Here is an 18,464-nt window from a genome sequence, read left to right as displayed (position 1 = left end):
CCTCGGGCGCCGGGGAAGGCGGGCGAGCGGGGACTCACTTCCTGGACCCCGGACAGTGGGGTCTGCGAGGGCCACATGCCCGTCTCGGTACCTCTTCGCTGTCCCGCCTTTCACCACCAGTGAAGCCCATGCGACATCCCTCCCCAGAAGTGGTACCCTCTCCATCCTAAACAGCCTGAACTGTGGTACCCTCCCCATCCTAAACAGGGTGACACTGAGCCCCAAATGACGGGATGGCAGGGTGACGGGAACAGTTGCAGAAACGTGTACCAAGTTATCTAGGGCAGAGGAAGCTAATCTTAGGGTCCCTTCCTCTCGATCTTGCAGATGCGAGTCTTCCAGGGAGGATTCCCCCTCCCCCGCGCCCCGGGGGGTTCGCTACGCTTAGCCAACTCTTTATATTTTGGTGAAACTGATATAAGGACTTGTGGCATCAGTAATGGAGTCCTTTGAGTGGGCTCTGCTGCCCCAAATTACCTGGATCTGGAACCTCAGAAGATGGAAGACCCTCTCCTCCCTTTAGTGAGGGGGGGAGAGAGGGCTATAGCAATGGCCAGGAGCTAGAAGTCCCCAGAAAGAGCCAGAGAATGCAATGCAGCGACCCACCCCTCCTCCTGGGACCCTGCAGGCCTTACACAGTGAGGGGAGGAAGGAGGGTGGGATGATGGGGTAGCTGCCTCGCAGGACCATGCTAGAAGAATTGATGACTTTTGAGTTGTGGTAATGGAGACAAGTATTAAATATACCATGAACTGTTTAGAGAACAAACAGGTCTGCCCTGGAGAGGGTGAAACCAGGCTGCTCCTTGGAGGCATGGATTTTTAAGCTCCATCTTACATATTTAGGGCATGTTGCTAGGAAGGACCAGTCCTTGGAGAGGGACATCATGCTTGGGGAGAGTGGAGGGACAGCACAAGAGAGGAAGACCTTGAATGAGATGGATTGACTCAGTGACTGGGGTTATGGGGGTAGATGTGTCAGAGACAATGAGGTTAAGACAGAGCAGGGTTCAGCGCTGTTTGTTGTACATAGGGTCGCTATGAGTCAGAATCAACTCGATAGCATATAACAACAACAGGATAAATAGTAGATGTGAAGCCGGCTTCCTCTTCTCAAAGAACAAAAACCCAAGCCTGCCCCTTGCCCCTCACACCACCTGCAGCCACCTAGCCAGTTGCTCTTCTTTTCATCCAAGAATTGTCTACAGTAGCAAACTCCCCGTTCTCACCTTCCACAGAGCACTCCATCCACCGTGCTCCACTCACTGCCTAGCTTCGTGCTCCCTCCCACCTCTCTGGGCCTGAGGAGAACCAGGAGGAGGCAGCAGTCAGAATGTGGATTCATCATATATTTCTTTTAGACTGTTCTTTCCCTCATCTGTTTCAATGCAGTATACATTATTTATCCCCTCTTTTCTTAGTTTTCCCCCAACTCCATGTCACTCCTGTTTTATAACAGTGGCATTGTGCAGTACTTGTTCTTTTGTTACTGAGATATTTCACTCAGCATAATGTCCCCTATTTGCATGACAACAGTCCAGAATAAGAGGTGCACTGCAAAGTGGACTGGGGGGGTATGGGGGGGAGGAAATTGTGCAACAATGAAAGAATCTTTTTAGAGAAAAGCGAAATGCGGGAGTAGGGAGGGAAATGTGCAACAAGGAATGAATGGGAATCCAAGTTTTCTGTAAACTTTTGTTAAAATACCAATAAAAAATTAGAATAATAAAAAAGAGTGTGGATCCATGGAAAGCTTCAAGAGGTCAAATTAACTGTTAACTGGGCAAAGAGGATGTGGCTCCTGTCAACTCAGGAGCCAGCTTGGAGCTTAGCTTCCAACCACTAGTTGAGATTTGCTGTCCTGTCCTACAGTTAGGTCCACTATTATGGCTACATTCAGTGGAAAGCAGGCTTTCCCTGATGCCTGGGGGTGAGCAGAGGGAAATCACAGCGTGGACAGGAAAGGACTTCTAAAACCATTTCAGCAATCATTGTTCTAGAAACTCACTGTCACACCATTGTCACAAGAGGACATTTCCTGTGGCCTCTCTGCTTTTTTCTAGCTTCATCTTTATATCTAACTGATCCCACACTATTAACTGAAAAGGCTACCTTCCCCCACTTTTCTGCAGCTTCTAAACTCTTAAAATTCTCTCTAATAGTCTTTCTTGTCCTTGTGCCATTATCACACGGTCTTCATTGCTATAGCTTTAGTTTAATAAGTATTAAGTTCTAGAAATTCTACCCACTTTACTCTTCATGATTACCTTGGGCATTCTTAATTTTTTCATGTCTACAGAAATTTCAGCTTTGCTGTTTTCTCTACACACACACACACACACACACACACACACACACACACACACAAGCCTGCTGGGATTTTTACTGAGATCCCATTAAACCTTCAGATCAATTTGAGTAAAATTTATGTATTTCTAATATTAAGTTTTTCTATTTATGAACATGGTATATCTTTAGATAAAAGATACATTTAGGAAGTCTGAGGTTTTGTGTAAGTTCTCTCAGCAATTTTTTTTGGGGGGTTTTTGTTTGTTTTTTTTTTCCCGAACTTTTAATTTAAAAAATTCATTTAATATATTGTTTTTGGGTAGAGAACATATCAGATGTTAAACTGACAGAAACAAATACTACATTTGGTTTTAGCCAAAAGACTGAGAAGCGATTCAGCAATGTTTTGTAATGTTCTATGTATGTTCTTGATACCAGCAGTCAAGAAATCAAAAGACGTGTGTTGCATTAGGAAAAGTTGCTGTCAAGGATGAACCTCTCCAAAGTGCTAAAGAGCAAGGATGTCTGTTTAAAGACTAAGATGCAACTGATCAAAGCCATGGTCTTTTCAGTTACTTGCTGTGCATCTGAAAGCTGGACAAGGATTGAGAATGACAAAAGAAGAAGAGATGCCTTGGAGTTGTGGTGTAAGGGAAGAGCACTCAATATCCCATGAACTTCCAAAAGAACAAGTACATTTGTCCTGGAGAAAGTGCAACCAGGGTGCTCCTTGGAGGCAAGAATGCTGGCGTTTTATCTCACATACTTTGGGCATGTCAGGAGGGGCTAGTCCCTGGAAAAGGATCATGCCAGGAAAGGTGGAGAGTCAATGTAAGAGAGGAAACCTTCAACAAGATGGATCAACAGAGTAATTGTAACAACTGGCTCAAGCATATCAGAGATTATAACAATGGCACAGGATAGGGTAAGATTCAGATCTTTTGTTCATAGAGTCACTATGAGTCGTAGTCAACTTGACAACACCTAACAACAACAACAATGATGTAGATCCTTTTTAGATTTAGTCCTGAGCAGTTTATGTTCTTGATGCTAGTGTTAATGGTTTATTTCTGTTTATTGCCAGTATGTTATTTTTACTCATTTCCAACAAGTCAGTTTCACCTGATAAGAGAATCTGTGTTCACTAGGATAGTATAAACTACGGTCCACACATTCTCTGATACTCCTCCCACAGGGTGGAGCCTTCCTTTGAAAAGAACTGGCTTTAGTGAATAGTTTTCAACAAATACAATGTGACTGAAGTGATGCTTCATTACTTCTGAGGCTGTCAAACTTGGTTTGATTTGTGTGTGTGTGTGTGTGTGTGGCTACCTCTGGTGGGGGTGGGTAGAAGGTCACTCTTCACAGTAACCTTCTCAGTCAGGAAATAAAACTTTTGTGGCTATTTTACAGATAAGAAGAGTGAGGCCAAGAGAGAAAAATACTCTGTGACACAATTAAAAGCAGAGCCAGGGCTAGTATATAAGTCTGGAAATCCCACCTTGAGTACTTCCTACTATCCGTATTTCCACAGTCTTGGTCTTACTAACACTAGCCAGAGCCTAACAATAATTTTCACATGAATGCTGAGGCCCATGTGTAATGGATCAGCTTCAGGCTTCCCTGATGCTGACAGCAGCAGTAAAGACCCCTGCCGGTCACCTATGTGTACCCTTCCCTGAGGTAACAGTACCAAGGAGATCTCTGAGAAGTCCCTCAATGAAGCCCAGCAGGGAACCCAAGACAACCCCAAAGCTTTGGCTGTCCTTACATGTTGACCGCTGATGGAGTAAGAACGTGATGACCCAATTCTCCCACAAGAACACTCCAGCCTCACTTGTCCTCAAGAGGATAGTAGGGGCTGAGCCCTCACATGAAGTCAGAGAGAGGGGGGCTCTAAGGCCTCTGCAAGGTCTCAGCAAGGGAGGGTGCTCAGGCCAGCACGATCACCTTAACACTGGCCAGAGCTGCTCTTTCAACTCTCCGCTTAGACATCCTACATAGCTGTGGGATAGGATATACGTGCATGCTTCCCCAGGAGATCACAGTGAGAAAGGAATCCTATCCCACTTCTCTGCCATGGAAAAGGCTCAACTTAAAATAAAAATATTGTTGTAGTTGTTGTTATGTGTCATTGCGTCACCTGAGACTCACAGCGACACTATTTGTACAATAGCTTTGAAGTCTGCTCTATAAACAGTCTCACTGACTCTAACACGCCTATCCCCATTATCCCAGTTACTACTGTGTCAATCCACCTCATCCAAGGTCTTCCTTTCCTGCACTGACCCTCCACCCTTCCAAATATGATGTCTTTCTCCAGGGATTGGTCCCTTCTAACCATGTGCCCAAAGTAAGTGAGAAGGATAACCATTTCTAAAAAAAACCCAAAAAACAAAACCCAGTTTCCTCAGAGAAATAAAATGCCAACTCTGGGAGTCCTCCAGTCTGGTCACAAATATTCCATCTCCCTCTCTTCTCATAGGCACATGATAGAATTGCATTCCCTTTCCACTTGAAGTTAGGTACAAACATGTGACTTGTTTCCGCCAATAAGATGTGAGTAAGTTGCTTTCAGGCAGATGCTTGAAGAGCCTAGCTGTATGTCACTCAACTCTCTTCTTCAACCATGACAACTCTTAACAGATCTCAGATCCTCCTTTAAGACCCAACTCATGGGAAGCTCCGGTGGCCTAGTGGCAAGGAGCTGCAGCTACAATCCCAGAGGTGAATGGTTCGAATCCACCAGATGCTCTGCCGGGGAAGGAGGGACAATCTCCTCCTGTACCAGTCAGATCTGATTTGACGGTACACACACACAAAAATAATAAAGTTAAAAAAAAAAAGACCCAACTCAACCAGCACCTCTTTGGTGAGGATTTCTCCAAGATTCCAGTTCTGTTTTCTGGTTTGCAGACCTTCTGCACACAGGCACCAATGATGCCTACACTGTCCATGAACATATACTTCCCACACTACTCCAGGGTAGGCAACTCCAACTCACCCTTCTTGGTGCCACCAGTAACTATGGCAGAGCTAGCCCACAGGGGTTCTCCATGCCTGCCTCTGGAGATGGCAGCTCTCTCAAGAGCCCTGCTTGTGTTCTCTCTCTCTCTCCCCCCCCTCTCCCCCTCTTTCTCTCCCTCTCCCTCTCCCCAGAAGGAGAGGCAGCCCTGAATTATTCCAATCTCAGGGCCCAGTGGGAGGAGCTCACATAGTGATATCCCACTCTGTCTCTTCCATCCTAGCAGCCAGAACACATAAGATCTGACACAGTGGACATGTGCAGACATACAGAGGGTGAGGAAAAGGGAGATCTACAGGGTAAAATTAATCTCCCTCAGTTTGAGTTCCTCCAGAAGGGAATCCTGACTCTAACACAGTTTATTGGAGAATGGCCCCAGGACATACAGGTAGGGAGCCTGGGAAGTGAGATGAGAAAAGGAAGACAGTCAACAAAGGATTTATCATGAAACAATTTGCCAGTGTTAGAAGTTGGAGCTTAATTAACTCTACTGACAAATTCTGGGCAACACTGTAGAACACACGCACGTCTAAAAGTCCTTCTATTTCTTGAGATAAGGAGTCGGAGTCTTTACCCAACAAGTCTCATTAGTCTTTGTAGAGGAATTCTGCAGAGAAGTCTTAACCCCGAGGCAATTCAGTCTAGTCAAATGGAGCTCTGGCAACAAGTGGAAGTGCTACAGCCAAGTGAGGAAGCCCCAGCAGCCACTGAGCTGGTCAGGCCTAAGGAGATACGGGCAGAGCACTGGTCGTGTCTAACAGGCTCGAGTCCACCTAACAATGAAGCAGAACTATTTCCCTTGGGTTCTCCATCTCCTTGTGTGTTTGCACCTGTACGTGTGTGTGCCTGTGTCTTCGGGTGCTTGGCTGAAGTGGGTGGCTACTGTCTGGGACAGCAGCTGGGCATTCCAGTCCGTGCACTCCAGTCTACCGATTATTTCTGATGACTGGATAAGTCATCCCATAACTAGACTCAAATATCTATGCTGGACAACGAACGAACAAATGGACCAATGTGTGGTCTATCTGGAAGTGACTTTGGCACAAGATGATCTACACAAGCCTGTGAGACCAGGAGTCCCTGACTGCTTCTCTGACCTGAGCCAAGTCACTGCATCCTTTGAGCCTTGGTTTCTACTTCTGCAAAATCAAGTGACATTGTCTACTCTGTTGGTTCTGCAAAATCAAGTGACATTGTCTACTCTGTTGGCTTGTTATGGGAGCTGTGGTGGCCTAGTGATAAGAAGCTATGCCGTAATCCTAAAGGCCTGCAGTTCAAATCCAGCTGCTCTATGAGAGAAGGATTGGCAATCTCCTCCCATGCAATTTGTTGTCGTTAAGTGCTGTTGAGTCGAGTACGACTCATAGAGACCTTATGAACGGCAGATCTGAATCCCACTGATCCCGGGCCATCCTAATCATCTCTCATACACTTGATCTCTTTGCTGCAGCCACTGTGTGAAAACATCTCATTGGAGTTATCTTCTCTTTCACTGACCCTCCACCTTTCTAAGCATGATGTCCCTTTCCAAGGAAGAGCCCTTCCTAAGTGCTTGTCCAAAGTAAGTGAGATGAAGCTTCAGCATTTGGCCATCCATGGGACACTCAGCATTCTTCTCCAAGACCACAACTCAAAGGTATACATCTTTCCCCTGTCATTCTTATTCATTGTCCGGCTCTCAGATGCCTCTGAAAAGCCATTGGAGGGTCAGCTATGAATTGATTCTAACTCCATGGCACACAACAACAACAACAGCTTACTATGATAAACAATAGGGGAAACAGGAAGTATGGTACTTGTAAAACTCTGTAGCCAGGACTTTTTGGAGCTGGGATTCATACCTGAAATCCACGTTCCTATTACAGCAAGCTAAATATGAGGTTACATTACCTCATGCAGATTGTTTTACGATAGTCTTTAAGGAGATGAGCTATCTGGAATATTCTCAGACCATTGTCAAAATCTCCTTACCTTTATGTGCTATACACACACACACACACACACACACACACCTGTATGTTAATACGGGTTAGTTACAAAGAGAACTAAGAAGTTATTGGAAATGAACTCCACTAAAATAAAACAAATAAGTAAGAAGAAAGCTAAAAGAAGCTACCTTGGACAGCTAACTGTTGTTGTTGTCGCAGCTGACGCTCCAGTGGGTTTTCAGAGGCAGTTAATTGCACAGGGTTGGGGTGGGGCAGATTGTCCATCCTCTGTGGAGCAGCTGGGAGATTTGAACTGTATGCCTTCAAACTGACAACTCAGTTCCTTTCAAGTTCTCCAAAGATCCCTAGAAGGAAATGAAAAAGAACTAATACTAACTAAGAGACAGTGAGTGCAAAATGCATGCCAGACACGGTGTTAAGTGGTATACACCCACTACCTCAATTTAATTCATGAGGTCGGGACGAGTATTATCTCTGTGTTAGAAAGGAGGCGGCTGAGGCACACACCTTCCATTAGTAATGGTGAAGTCAGGGTTCGCAACTGGCCAGCTTGGCTCCAAAGCCCACACTTGTAACCCCTAGATTTCACTGCCTCTTTCTGATCTTTTATGCAAATGTGAGGTGGAGCTAAAATGAAGACCCTCTTGGTGCTATGACTTGAACTGCATTTAATAAAAAAAATTAACTTATGGATGTAATTATTTGAAAATACGTCTTCTAATCCAGATAGAAAGGAAGGAGTGAGAAGGAGAGAGAGAGGAAGCAGGAGGGAGAGAAGGAAGGACAGCAATTGAGTGTATGTGAGCTGATGGTGCAGCAGTTAAGCCTTGGCTGCTGATGGAAACGTCATTCATAGGTTTAAGCCCACCAGTGGGTCCGCAAAAGAAAAGCCGTGGTGGTCTGTTTCTATAAAAATTACAGCCTAGGAAACTCTGAGGAAGTTCTGTAATAAGATCACTGTGAGTTGGAATCCACTGATCATATATAACAATGTGTATGTATATATACATATATTGTTATAAGCCATCAAGTTGTCCATGACTCATAGTGACACTATGTTTAATAGCTCGAACCCTGCCCTGTCCTGAGCCAGTTTCACTGACTCCACACACTTAATCCCATTGCTCCAGTTACCACGTCAGTCCATCTCATCTGGGTCTTCCTCTCCTATGCTGTCCTTTCACCCTTCCAAGCATAAAGTCCATCTCCAAGAACTGGTCCCTCCTGTCCACATGCCCAAAGTATGTGAAATGGAGCTTCAAACTCCTCGAAGACAAAGAGGAGGAAGAAAAGACCAAGATGGGTATCAGAAGACTCTGAATATTGCACCAGATCACCGAGAAGCCAGAGCAAAGGGAAGAAATCAAGAAGTTAAGGAGCTGAACAGAAGATCTCAAAGGGCAGCACAGGAAGACAATGCAAAGTTTTATAATGAAATGCATGAAGAGCTGGAATGAAAAAATCAAAAGGGCTGAACTCGCCAGACTTAAGATGAGAGAACTGAAGAACAAATTCAAGCCTCAAGATGCAATACTTAAATGGGTAGAATATTGAATGATCCAGGAAGTATTGAAAGAAGATGGAAAGAGTACACAGAGTCACCGAAAGTACACAGAGTGCCAAAGCATTGGCTTGTTGTTATGTGCCATCAAATTGCTTGTGACTCATAGTGACCCTGTGTACAAAAGCCCTAAATCCTGATCTATCCTGTGCCAAATTTATTGTCTCTGACATACACTAATATACACCAATTTATATCATTCTATATAAATGTATTCTATACAGAAAGGCTTCAGGCCTTTTGTTCATAGGGTTGCTATGAGTCATGCTCGACTTGACAGCAATAAACAACAACAATAACATAGTACGCTTTGTTTCTAGATTAGTTTTATATCATATATCTTGCAATTTATATACATTATGTATGGCAAGTGGTAAGAAGCTGCATTGCAATCCTGAAGGCACGCCGTTCGAATCCACCAGCTGCTCCTCAGGAAAAGCATGGGCAATCTTCTCCCATTGCCTCTGAAAACGTGCTGGGGGGTCAGCTGTGGGTCAGTTCCAACTCAATGGTACAACAAGAATGACAAATTTGTTTACAAGGAGCTCTTGAGGACTAGTGGTAAGAAACTGCATTTCAATACCAAAGGCTCAAATTAAAATTCACTAGCTGCTTCGAGGGAGAAGGATGGACAATCTTCTCCCACCTGAATTACTGCTTCTGAAAACCCACTGGAGGGTCAGCTGTGAGTTAGTTCTGACTTAACAGCACACAACAACAACAACATATTTGTTTAAAGATCCATCTGTTTGACTTTATTATTCTTTAGCTATGCTTGGCAAATTTCTTCACAAAGTCTTGGGCATATTTTGTTACCTCTTTTCTTAGAATCTTTCCATTTTTGTTCTGTGATGAATGAGACCTTTCTACCACACTTTCCAATTAGTTATTACTGGTGTGCAGGAGTACTGCTAATATTTCCATGTTTTTCTTGTATCTAAGCACAGTATTTGTGAGCTGTTCAATGAATAAGGATGTCAGGAGAAAGTCGATGCTGATGAACTGTGGTGTTGGAGAAAAGTGCTGCCTATCCCATGGACTGCCAAAAGAATGAACAGCTATGTCTTGTTGCTGTTATGTGCCGTCGAGTCGCTTGTGACTCATAGAGACCCTGTGTACAACAGCCCTAAACTCCGCTCTATCCTGTGCCAATCGCACTGTCTCTGACACACCCATCCCGATTACCCCAATCACTGAATCAATCCACCTCACAGAGGGCCTTCCCCTCCTGCGCTGTCCCTCCACCCTCCCAAGCATGATGTCCTTCTCCAAGGACCGGTTTCTCCTTACAACATGTCCCAAGTATGTCAGACGAAGCCCCAGAATCCTTGCCTCCAAGGAGCAGCCTGGTTTAACCCTCTCCGGGATGAATCTGTTTGTTTTCTTGGCAGTCCATGGTACATTCAATACTCTTCTCCAGCACCACAGCTCAAAGGCATCAATTCTCCTTCTGTCCTCCGTAGTCATTGTCCAACTCTCTGATGCTATGTCTTGGAGAAAGTAAAAACTGTGTGTGTTTCTTGGAGGCAAGGATGGCAAAAGCATACTTTGAGCATGTTTCCAGGAAAGGATATTTCTTGGAGAGGGACATCATACTTGGAAAAGAGGAGTGTCAGCAAGAGAAAAGAAGACCCTCAGTGAGATGGTGGTGACATGGTGCCTGCAGCAATGGGCTCAGGTATGTCAGGGATGACAAGGATGGCTCAGGTTAAGCCAGGGTTCAGATCTACTGTTTACAGGGTTACTATGATATATACTCAACTCAATGATGCTTAACAACAACTTGTATCCAAAAACATATCAAACTTATTTATTTGGACAGTGTTTCCCCACAGATTTTCTATGTAAATGATCATGCCATCTGCAGAGACAGAGAGAAAATAAAAGACACAGGGAGCTTCCTTTTCAATCATCTTCCCTCCTCCCTTTGTCTCACTGCATCGCCCAGCCCCTTGAGTATCAACGTAAAACAGAAGCAATGATATCAGGTAATCTTGCCTTGTTTCCTTATTTCAATGGACAAGCGTCTTACATGTCATTATTAACCAGGATACCTATTGTAAACTTTTGTTAATACTCTTTATCAATAAATAAAGCTTTCTTTTATTCTCAGTCAGCTAAGAGGTTACTTTTTCTTTTGCTATGAATGAGCTGTAATATACCAGTGCATTTTCAGCATCTGGAACTTATTTTTTCAGTCTATTGCTACCGTGGATTGTATTAATAGATGTTATTTGTGTTTAACCATCTTTGCATTCCACAGATAATTATCAAACATCTACTTGGTCATAATACATTTCTAAATACACTGCCAAATTCAATTTACAAATTATGTCATTCAGGATTTTTCTGCATCTGTGCTAATAATAATTGAGATTCATCTAAAATTTCATGTGGTTGTTGCTAAACTTTGTGTATCAAGGCTTTACTGGTTTTGCTTAATGAGTGGGGAGATAATTTTATAATGGATTCCATTTCTTCAACTGGAATGAAATAAAACTTTGGAAAAAATCCTGAGCTTGAGATTTTTTTTTAGTCTTATTTTTATAGAATAAATGTCAATAAATAATACTTTTTCTGGACAGTTCCTCCTTTAACTTTTCAAATGTTTTGGCTTAAAGGTGGTTTTTGTTTTTATTACCTTGTGATTTTTTAAAACCCTCTTGTGTCTATTAAAAGTTCCACCCCTTGTAACCCACACTGAGTAGTAAGACTTGAGGGAGCCTGGAGCAAGACCCTGGTGGGAGTCAGACCCTGGTGAGAATGAGACCAGAATGAGACCCTGGTGGCCAGCCCCTGCTGATGGTGATGGAGAGACTGTGGCATTGGTGTACAGAAACTGTGGTAAGGTGTAACCATAGGAGCTCTGGGATAAAGGCCACAGTTGAATGTTTTGTTCTTACTGGATGATGGATGGAAATGCTCACTGCTGAACTGAAACCTGAGCCTGAACTTCTGGGCTAAAACCTGAACTTGCAGTGGGTGATATTCTTTTCCTCCCTCACTCTCCAACTTGTGATGGCGTTGTTAGGTGCCGTTGAGTTGCTTTTGCGACTCATAGCGACCCTATATACAAGAGCCCTAAACCCTGCTCTATCCTGGGCCAGCTTCACTGTCCCTGACACACCTAATCCCATTACCCCAATCACTGACTCAATCCATCTCATCGAGGGTCTTCCAACTACCTTAATAAACCACACTCTCGGTAGCACACACGAAAAAGTTGACGTCCTTGGAAACCTGAGGGAGGATCCTTGTGAATTGGAATCAACTCAGCTCAAAAGCAGTGGGGTTTTGGTTTGAGGGAGTGAAGCTCGGGGCTTTGGTGGCCTGCTGAGTAAGAAACTGCACGGCCAATTCAGAGACAGATGGTTCAAATCCACCAGCTTCTCAGAGAGAGAAAGATAGGCTATCTCCTCCCACACAACTGATCGCCTCTGCAAACTCTCTCTCCAACGAATAAGCGAGTGATCACATTTATCACTTGTGCCTCCCCTTCCCTCTACTCCCGCCACCCCGCCTTTTTAATCATTATGTTTCAGCTTCGTCTGTCTCATTAGCTTTCTAAAGAACCAGAGTTTGTTTTTCTTCTCTCTTGGTCTACTTTTTCTTCTGCCCTTCACATATTTTTAGAGCAAAAAGATATAAAAGGATTAAACACTTTCTAAAACAAGGATAATGTGTGTGTGTGTGTGTGTGTGAGAGAGAGAGAGAGAGAGAGAGAGAGAGACAGAGAGAGATAGTTCCCTAGTACTTAGTAGGTACTTTTCAAATACTAGTTAAATTATTGTTGCTGTTATTGTTGTTATGTGTCATCTAGTCACTTGCAACTCATAGCAAACCTATGTACAATAGCTCTGAACCCTGCTCTTTTGTGCTGTCCTTCCACCATTCCAAATATGACGTCCTTCTCCAAGGACTAGTCCCTCCTTGCAACACGTCTAGAGATGTCAGGTAAAGCTTCAGAATCCTTGCCTCCATGGAGCAGCCTGGTTTTACCCTCTCCAGGAAGAACCTGTTTGGCTCCTAGCAGTCCATGGTGGATTCAATACTCTTCTCCAGCACCACAGCTCAAAGGCATCAGTTCTCCTTCTATCATCCCTAATCATTATCCAGTTTTCTGATGCATGGCAAGTAATTGTGAAGACTATGGCCTGGAGCAGGAATACCTTAGTCTCCAGACTGACATCATTGCTCTTTAGGACTCTGGAGGGGTCCCTGACAATAGACTTTCCCAATTCAATTTGTGGTTAAATTACTAAAAGAAAAGATTTCTTTTGAGTATGTGCCATAGGGGAGATTTCATTATGACTGAGACATGAGAGATGGAAAAGTGAATAAAACCCCAAAACCAAATTTAGTGTTACTGAGTGAATTCCTGTTCACAGTGACCCTGCAGAGCAGAGGCCATCCCACGGATCTGCCCCACGGATCTGCCGAGGCTGTAAATCTTTATGGGAGCACACTGCTTGGCCTTCTACGGATCAGCAGGTGGTGACTTCGAACAGCTGACCTTTGGATTAGCAGCTAAATCATACTGCTTAGTCACTGTGCGAGCAGGGCTCCTTGGAAAAGGGAAATCCACCCAAGTTGATCCAACTCATAATGACCCTGTGGGACACTGCGGGACACAGCAGAGCTGCCCACAGGACAGCAGAGCTGCCCGTGGGACATGTGGGCCACCGCAGAGCCGCCCACGGGCTTTTGAAGGCTGTAAGTCTCACTAGAAGCTTGGCTGCCACGTCTTTCTCTTGCAGAGCAGCTGGTGGGCCACACCTGACTGACCCTGTGACCAGTAGCTGAATACTTTAACTGCTGTGCCACCACGACTCCTTGGAAAAGTAAATCATCAATTAAGAATATGCCCGAGTTGAGCACAAGGCAGTACAGAGAGAGCAGAGTGGGCTCCCTGGGACAGGTGAGGGTGGGCCAGGCACTGCAGGGTGAGGAGGAGCGAGGCAGGGGAAGCGGGTATTGCCTCTTGGTCCTGACCTCTGGTCACTCGTTGGCCGGCTCGGCCAGGAGTAGGAGTGGGCTGGAACTCAGAAAGGTGTGCTGTCACGCTCCTTCTTCACAAGAGCATTTACGCTCACCTCCTCCTTCCCAAGGAGACCCCCCCTGTCTCTGGCTTGATGGACCAGCCGCCACTTGCAGTAGCCTCACAGATGTGCAGACTTGGCCAAGAAAAGGAAGGCAGGGTTGGCTACTCTTTCCTACCTTGAGGAGGCCACCTGACAAAGCATTTACAGTGATGACTGATAGTGCTGTAAGCAGGAGACCCTTAGGGGACATTTCAGGAGAAGGACACAAACACAAAGTACAGGACAATGTGCAGCTCCTTGGACTCCCCATCCGTATTTACCGCCACCAGGTCTCTTCCTGGCATGTTGTTGTTGTGTTGATTGCCTTCAAGTTAAGCATGACTCATAGCAACACCTTGAAAAAAAGGCCTAAAGCCCCTCTACAACTGTCGACATTTATCAAAGTTCATAGAGTTTCCGGAGGCATGTTGTTTAGGAAGTGGATGTCACTCCTTCTGCAAAAGATTGAATGGCTTGGTCCAACGATGTTCAGATCAGCATGACTTCTAATGGCCAACAAAGTGGGTATAGACTTATAAGCAGTTTCACAGCCACAGAGTACTGACGGCAATGACTTAGCTGTGGGTTCCCTCAAGAACAGCCACGAGTTTCACTGACACTTAACGCAGCACTTGCTGTTTGCTAAGGAGTGGTGGTGCGGTAGTTAGGCACGGTTCCAACTCGCCAGCCCTTCAGTGGGAGAAGGGCGTGGCAATCTGCTTCTGTAAAGATTTACAACCTTGGAAATCCCACGGGGCCATTCAACACCACCTGAAAGGGCCTCTTTGAGTGGGAATCAACTCACTGCAAACACAACGACAAAGTCTGACATGTGTTCTCGCTCTCAGTCCTCTCCTCACCCTGAGAGATCACTGCCAATGTCACCATCCCCAGTTTACAGACAAGGAAAGTGAAGCTCAGAGAGGTCAGGAGACTCGTCCAGGAAAACATCAGGCCTGAGTTTTAAAGCTGGCTCCAAAGCCCTTTACCATACCACCTGGTGATGGAATCACATCCCCAGGCCTGGGACAGAGAAGACACTGGGAAACCACAGAATAAATGAGTAACATAAGAATGAAGATTAGGAATCAACATAGGAAAAGGGCTTCTCTGTAATGTAAATATAATGCAAAACCTGAAAGAGGTGGGTAGGCACGTGAATCCTGGAAAAGAGCATAAAGAAACCTCAGAGTGATCATAATGTTCAGTATCTTGATAAGAGTGAGTCACACAGGCAGATGCACTTGTCAAAACGCAATGAGCGTACACTTAAGATTTGTCTGTTTTGTTGTGCGTAAATTTCAAATCAAAAGGAAAACAAATGCTAATTAATGTTAGGCATCCTGCGGTACCTCAGGGAGAGCGAGTGAGTGAGTTTTATGATTTGAAATATGTAAACTACAACGGATTGACGGATGGATAGAGAAGTGGCCACATGAATATATCTACGTGATGAAGCCAGGAGAGTAACATGCTAATGGTAGAACCCAGGTGGTAAGTGTACAGGCGTTGGCTGTAAGCCTGTCAAAAGAAGATGTTGAAGGGAAATGCTACAGTATTATGTGCGTGAGGGCAGCCAGCGTGTAAACATGGCTGTGCCTAACGTTTGAGCCTGCCGCCTGCTACTGCCCACACTTTCCCATTTAAAGAACGCAGACATTATCTTTCCTCCCTTCTTCTTGCTTCCTCTCCCTTTTCATTCAGAAAATAGTGACAAAGAGCTGGGTTGGCACAGTCCTCCTCTGGTTTCCAAAGTCACTTTCATTTGTCCCCTTCCTCCAGTTGCTGGCTCGCTCCCTTTCTCCTTACAGAATCAGTCCCTTCCTCTGGCTAGACCTGGACCAGACTACAAAGAGTTACAAGAAGGAGCTCTGGGGCACAGAATCCATTAAGCCCTCAGTTAATCTGAAGGCTGACGGTTCGAAGCCACGCAGGGGTTCCAAGGGAGAAAGTTCTGCTTTCTCTGTTTCCATAAAGACAACAATCAAGAAAATATGGGGCTGTGGGCTTCCATCACCAACCAACCACTCCGAAAGGGATCACGGTAGAAAGTCCTGGAAAATGTGGAACAAAACTCAAAACCTTAAGAAAGGCCAGGTTTACTGGTCTGATAAAAATGGATGAAATTCCCCAAGATAATTGTCCTTAGTTGTCTGTTGAGTCTGGAGCAAAACTCATTGCCATGGCTCAATTTCAGTGAAATAACAGACAAGCCTATGAGGTGATCAGTAACACCAGGAAGGCGTACACTACTTAGATAACCACGTAAGAATGAAAAGAGCAGCATTTGCCCAGGTTAAAAGCCCAGTAGACAGGAAAGAGCAGGATGGAAGGATTAATAGAAATGCGAACAATGGGGGGGTAGGGTGTGGGGAAAGTGTGATTGCATGGTAGGCACTGCACTGAATGTTGTTAAACAAATATGAGTGAGTGGCTTAATGACAAACGTATTTGATTATAAGTTTTCACTGAAAGGTTAAAACAGTTTAAAATACCCTCTTGTAAAAATACAAACCCCTCTGGGGCGGTCCTTCCTTCTCTGTCACACGAGGTCACTACAAGCTGAAGTTGCATCTAACAATAACAACAGAGTTGTCTTCTCTGGAATTGTGATGGCTTGTGATGAAACGGCTAAATGCACCAAGAAAGTCGGGATTATCAGGAAATAGGGGACCCAAACGGTGCCTCCCTCAGGATGAGGGTGGAGAAAATGGAAGCCAGCCGGCCTCCACGTACACCTACTCCTTCCGTGGCAAAACCAAAATGAAGACACAATCCGTGGACATCTGGCTCTGGGGTTCTTTTGAGAAGAGAGTGGCTGGTGGTACCTGGACCAACAGCACCCCTCCTCAGTCACAGTGAAACCTGCCATCAGAAGACAGATGGAACTGAAAGACCAGGAGAAGCTCCCCCATTTGAAGCACCTCTAGCCTGTAGTAAATGGGTTAATTTATAGGGAAATAATAATAATAATAGAGTTGAATAGGATCACATGAACCTGGGAACCTCAACACACTTGGAGGACAAGACCCAGCTCTTCTCCTGGTTGGGTAGGTGGCTGCAGGGACAGAAATAAGGAAAATGTGTCTCCCGTCCATAAATACAAATGACTTCACCTACCCGCTTTAACTGCCTTAACTGGCATCCAATTGCCTTTGGGATAAGAAGTACCCACAGTTCACTCAGGGGCCCTGAGACGCCCTCAACAAGGCTTGTCCCCAACTTGTTCTTCACGAGAGGAGAAGCCAGCATGCTTCACGGGGCTCTCTGCTGGGCTGTCTATTTACTGTTGCCTTATTTACTTCTTCTTTTGTTTGCTGTATAGTTCCTTTAGGGTAACCAGACAAGGAAACCACAATCCATAGAGAAATTTGAGTTTTTGAATGCCTGATTCCCATCTGAGATGTCACTTGCACGTTAAGTCTATGTCCCTGAGTTGCTGTGGCAACCTCGCTGCACTCTTTGCCTGGAGTGACAAAGGGGTCCTTTGTTCGCCAGGAGGCCAGGTCTGGGTACAGGGACGTCCTATTCAGCCCAGCCTAACAAAAGAGCACACGTCCCCCTCTCTGAGCTGGGCGGATGCTGGCCTGATGCTGGCTGGCTGCACTGCTGACAGCCTTCTGTGGGGAAGCAAAGAACCCCTGATTACCAGCATCTTGGGGCTAAACTTGTTTTGTTTTGCGTTTTCTCCTCTCTGTGCTACTTGTGGTACAAACCCCTCACGAACAGCCCCTCTCGCTCAGGCTCTTGAGAAGAAAACAACCGCTTAGACAGCCTCTCTGGGAGAGGGACGAATCTCCCAATCTTTAATTGAACCTTCCAAACTTGGTTGTTCTAAAATGATAACTCTAGCAGCAGTAGGTGAACAGATGAGTTCTTGAAATCATAATGCTCAGCCTGGCCTGCCCAGTGTGTCCACAAGGTGTTCTGGAGGGCCCTTGGCTCTGGAGTGGCCTCTGTACAGCAAGGAGTTCATGCTCAGGGTAGTCCCCCAGGAACTCAGATCAAATCTACAGCTCCAGTTTCGTTCAGCTCTGGACTCTTCCACTCACTCACAGGGGAGCTTTGGTGGGTTACGGGTAAGGCCTGGTGCTGCCGACTCAAAGGGATTGTGCTGTCACAGGTTTGTTGTTCAAAATGCCTGTGCAAGCCGTTGATTACCTGTTTGTTTTGTGCCAGAGTATTTATTGTATTAAGGAGAAAGGATCAGGGTGGGATACAAGCCCCATCCTACTAGAGGCTTAGATGAGTTCATGAGACCTCAGTGCTCACCCTCTTTTGGAGACACCCACTTTCGAGCTGCATTGCAACTGAGAATCTGCCACACTCACCAGTCTCCGTAAAACCAGCTTGCACCACCCACAGTGGTACGAGCCATTCCCCCGAGTCCCTGTGAGAACTTCCAGCAAACTACTGAACCCAAGGGACACAGAGGAGTGGGGGAGCCGAATGAGAGGGGGACCGCTGACGTCAGAAATCATGGAGTTCTTGGGAGACTGCTGACTCCATACTTCTTGTAAATGGTCTGCTACTAATGTTAGCAGAATGAATCATGAATAC

At 45.2% G+C, this 18,464-nt stretch overlaps 1 pseudogene; it reads left to right on the top strand.

Annotated features, from left to right (window-relative positions):
* Positions 1-16,516: 16,516 nt before the first annotated feature.
* LOC102854874 lies at positions 16,517-16,834 on the top strand (annotated as a pseudogene).
* Positions 16,835-18,464: the final 1,630 nt, after the last annotated feature.

The sequence above is a fragment of the Elephantulus edwardii genome, unplaced genomic scaffold (assembly GCF_000299155.1).
Source record: "Elephantulus edwardii isolate Elephantulus edwardi_28Jun2011 unplaced genomic scaffold, EleEdw1.0 scaffold00015, whole genome shotgun sequence".
Lineage (NCBI taxonomy): Eukaryota > Metazoa > Chordata > Mammalia > Macroscelidea > Macroscelididae > Elephantulus > Elephantulus edwardii.
Note: the sequence above shows the minus strand (reverse complement) of the source record. Positions and strands in the feature narration are given on the sequence as shown.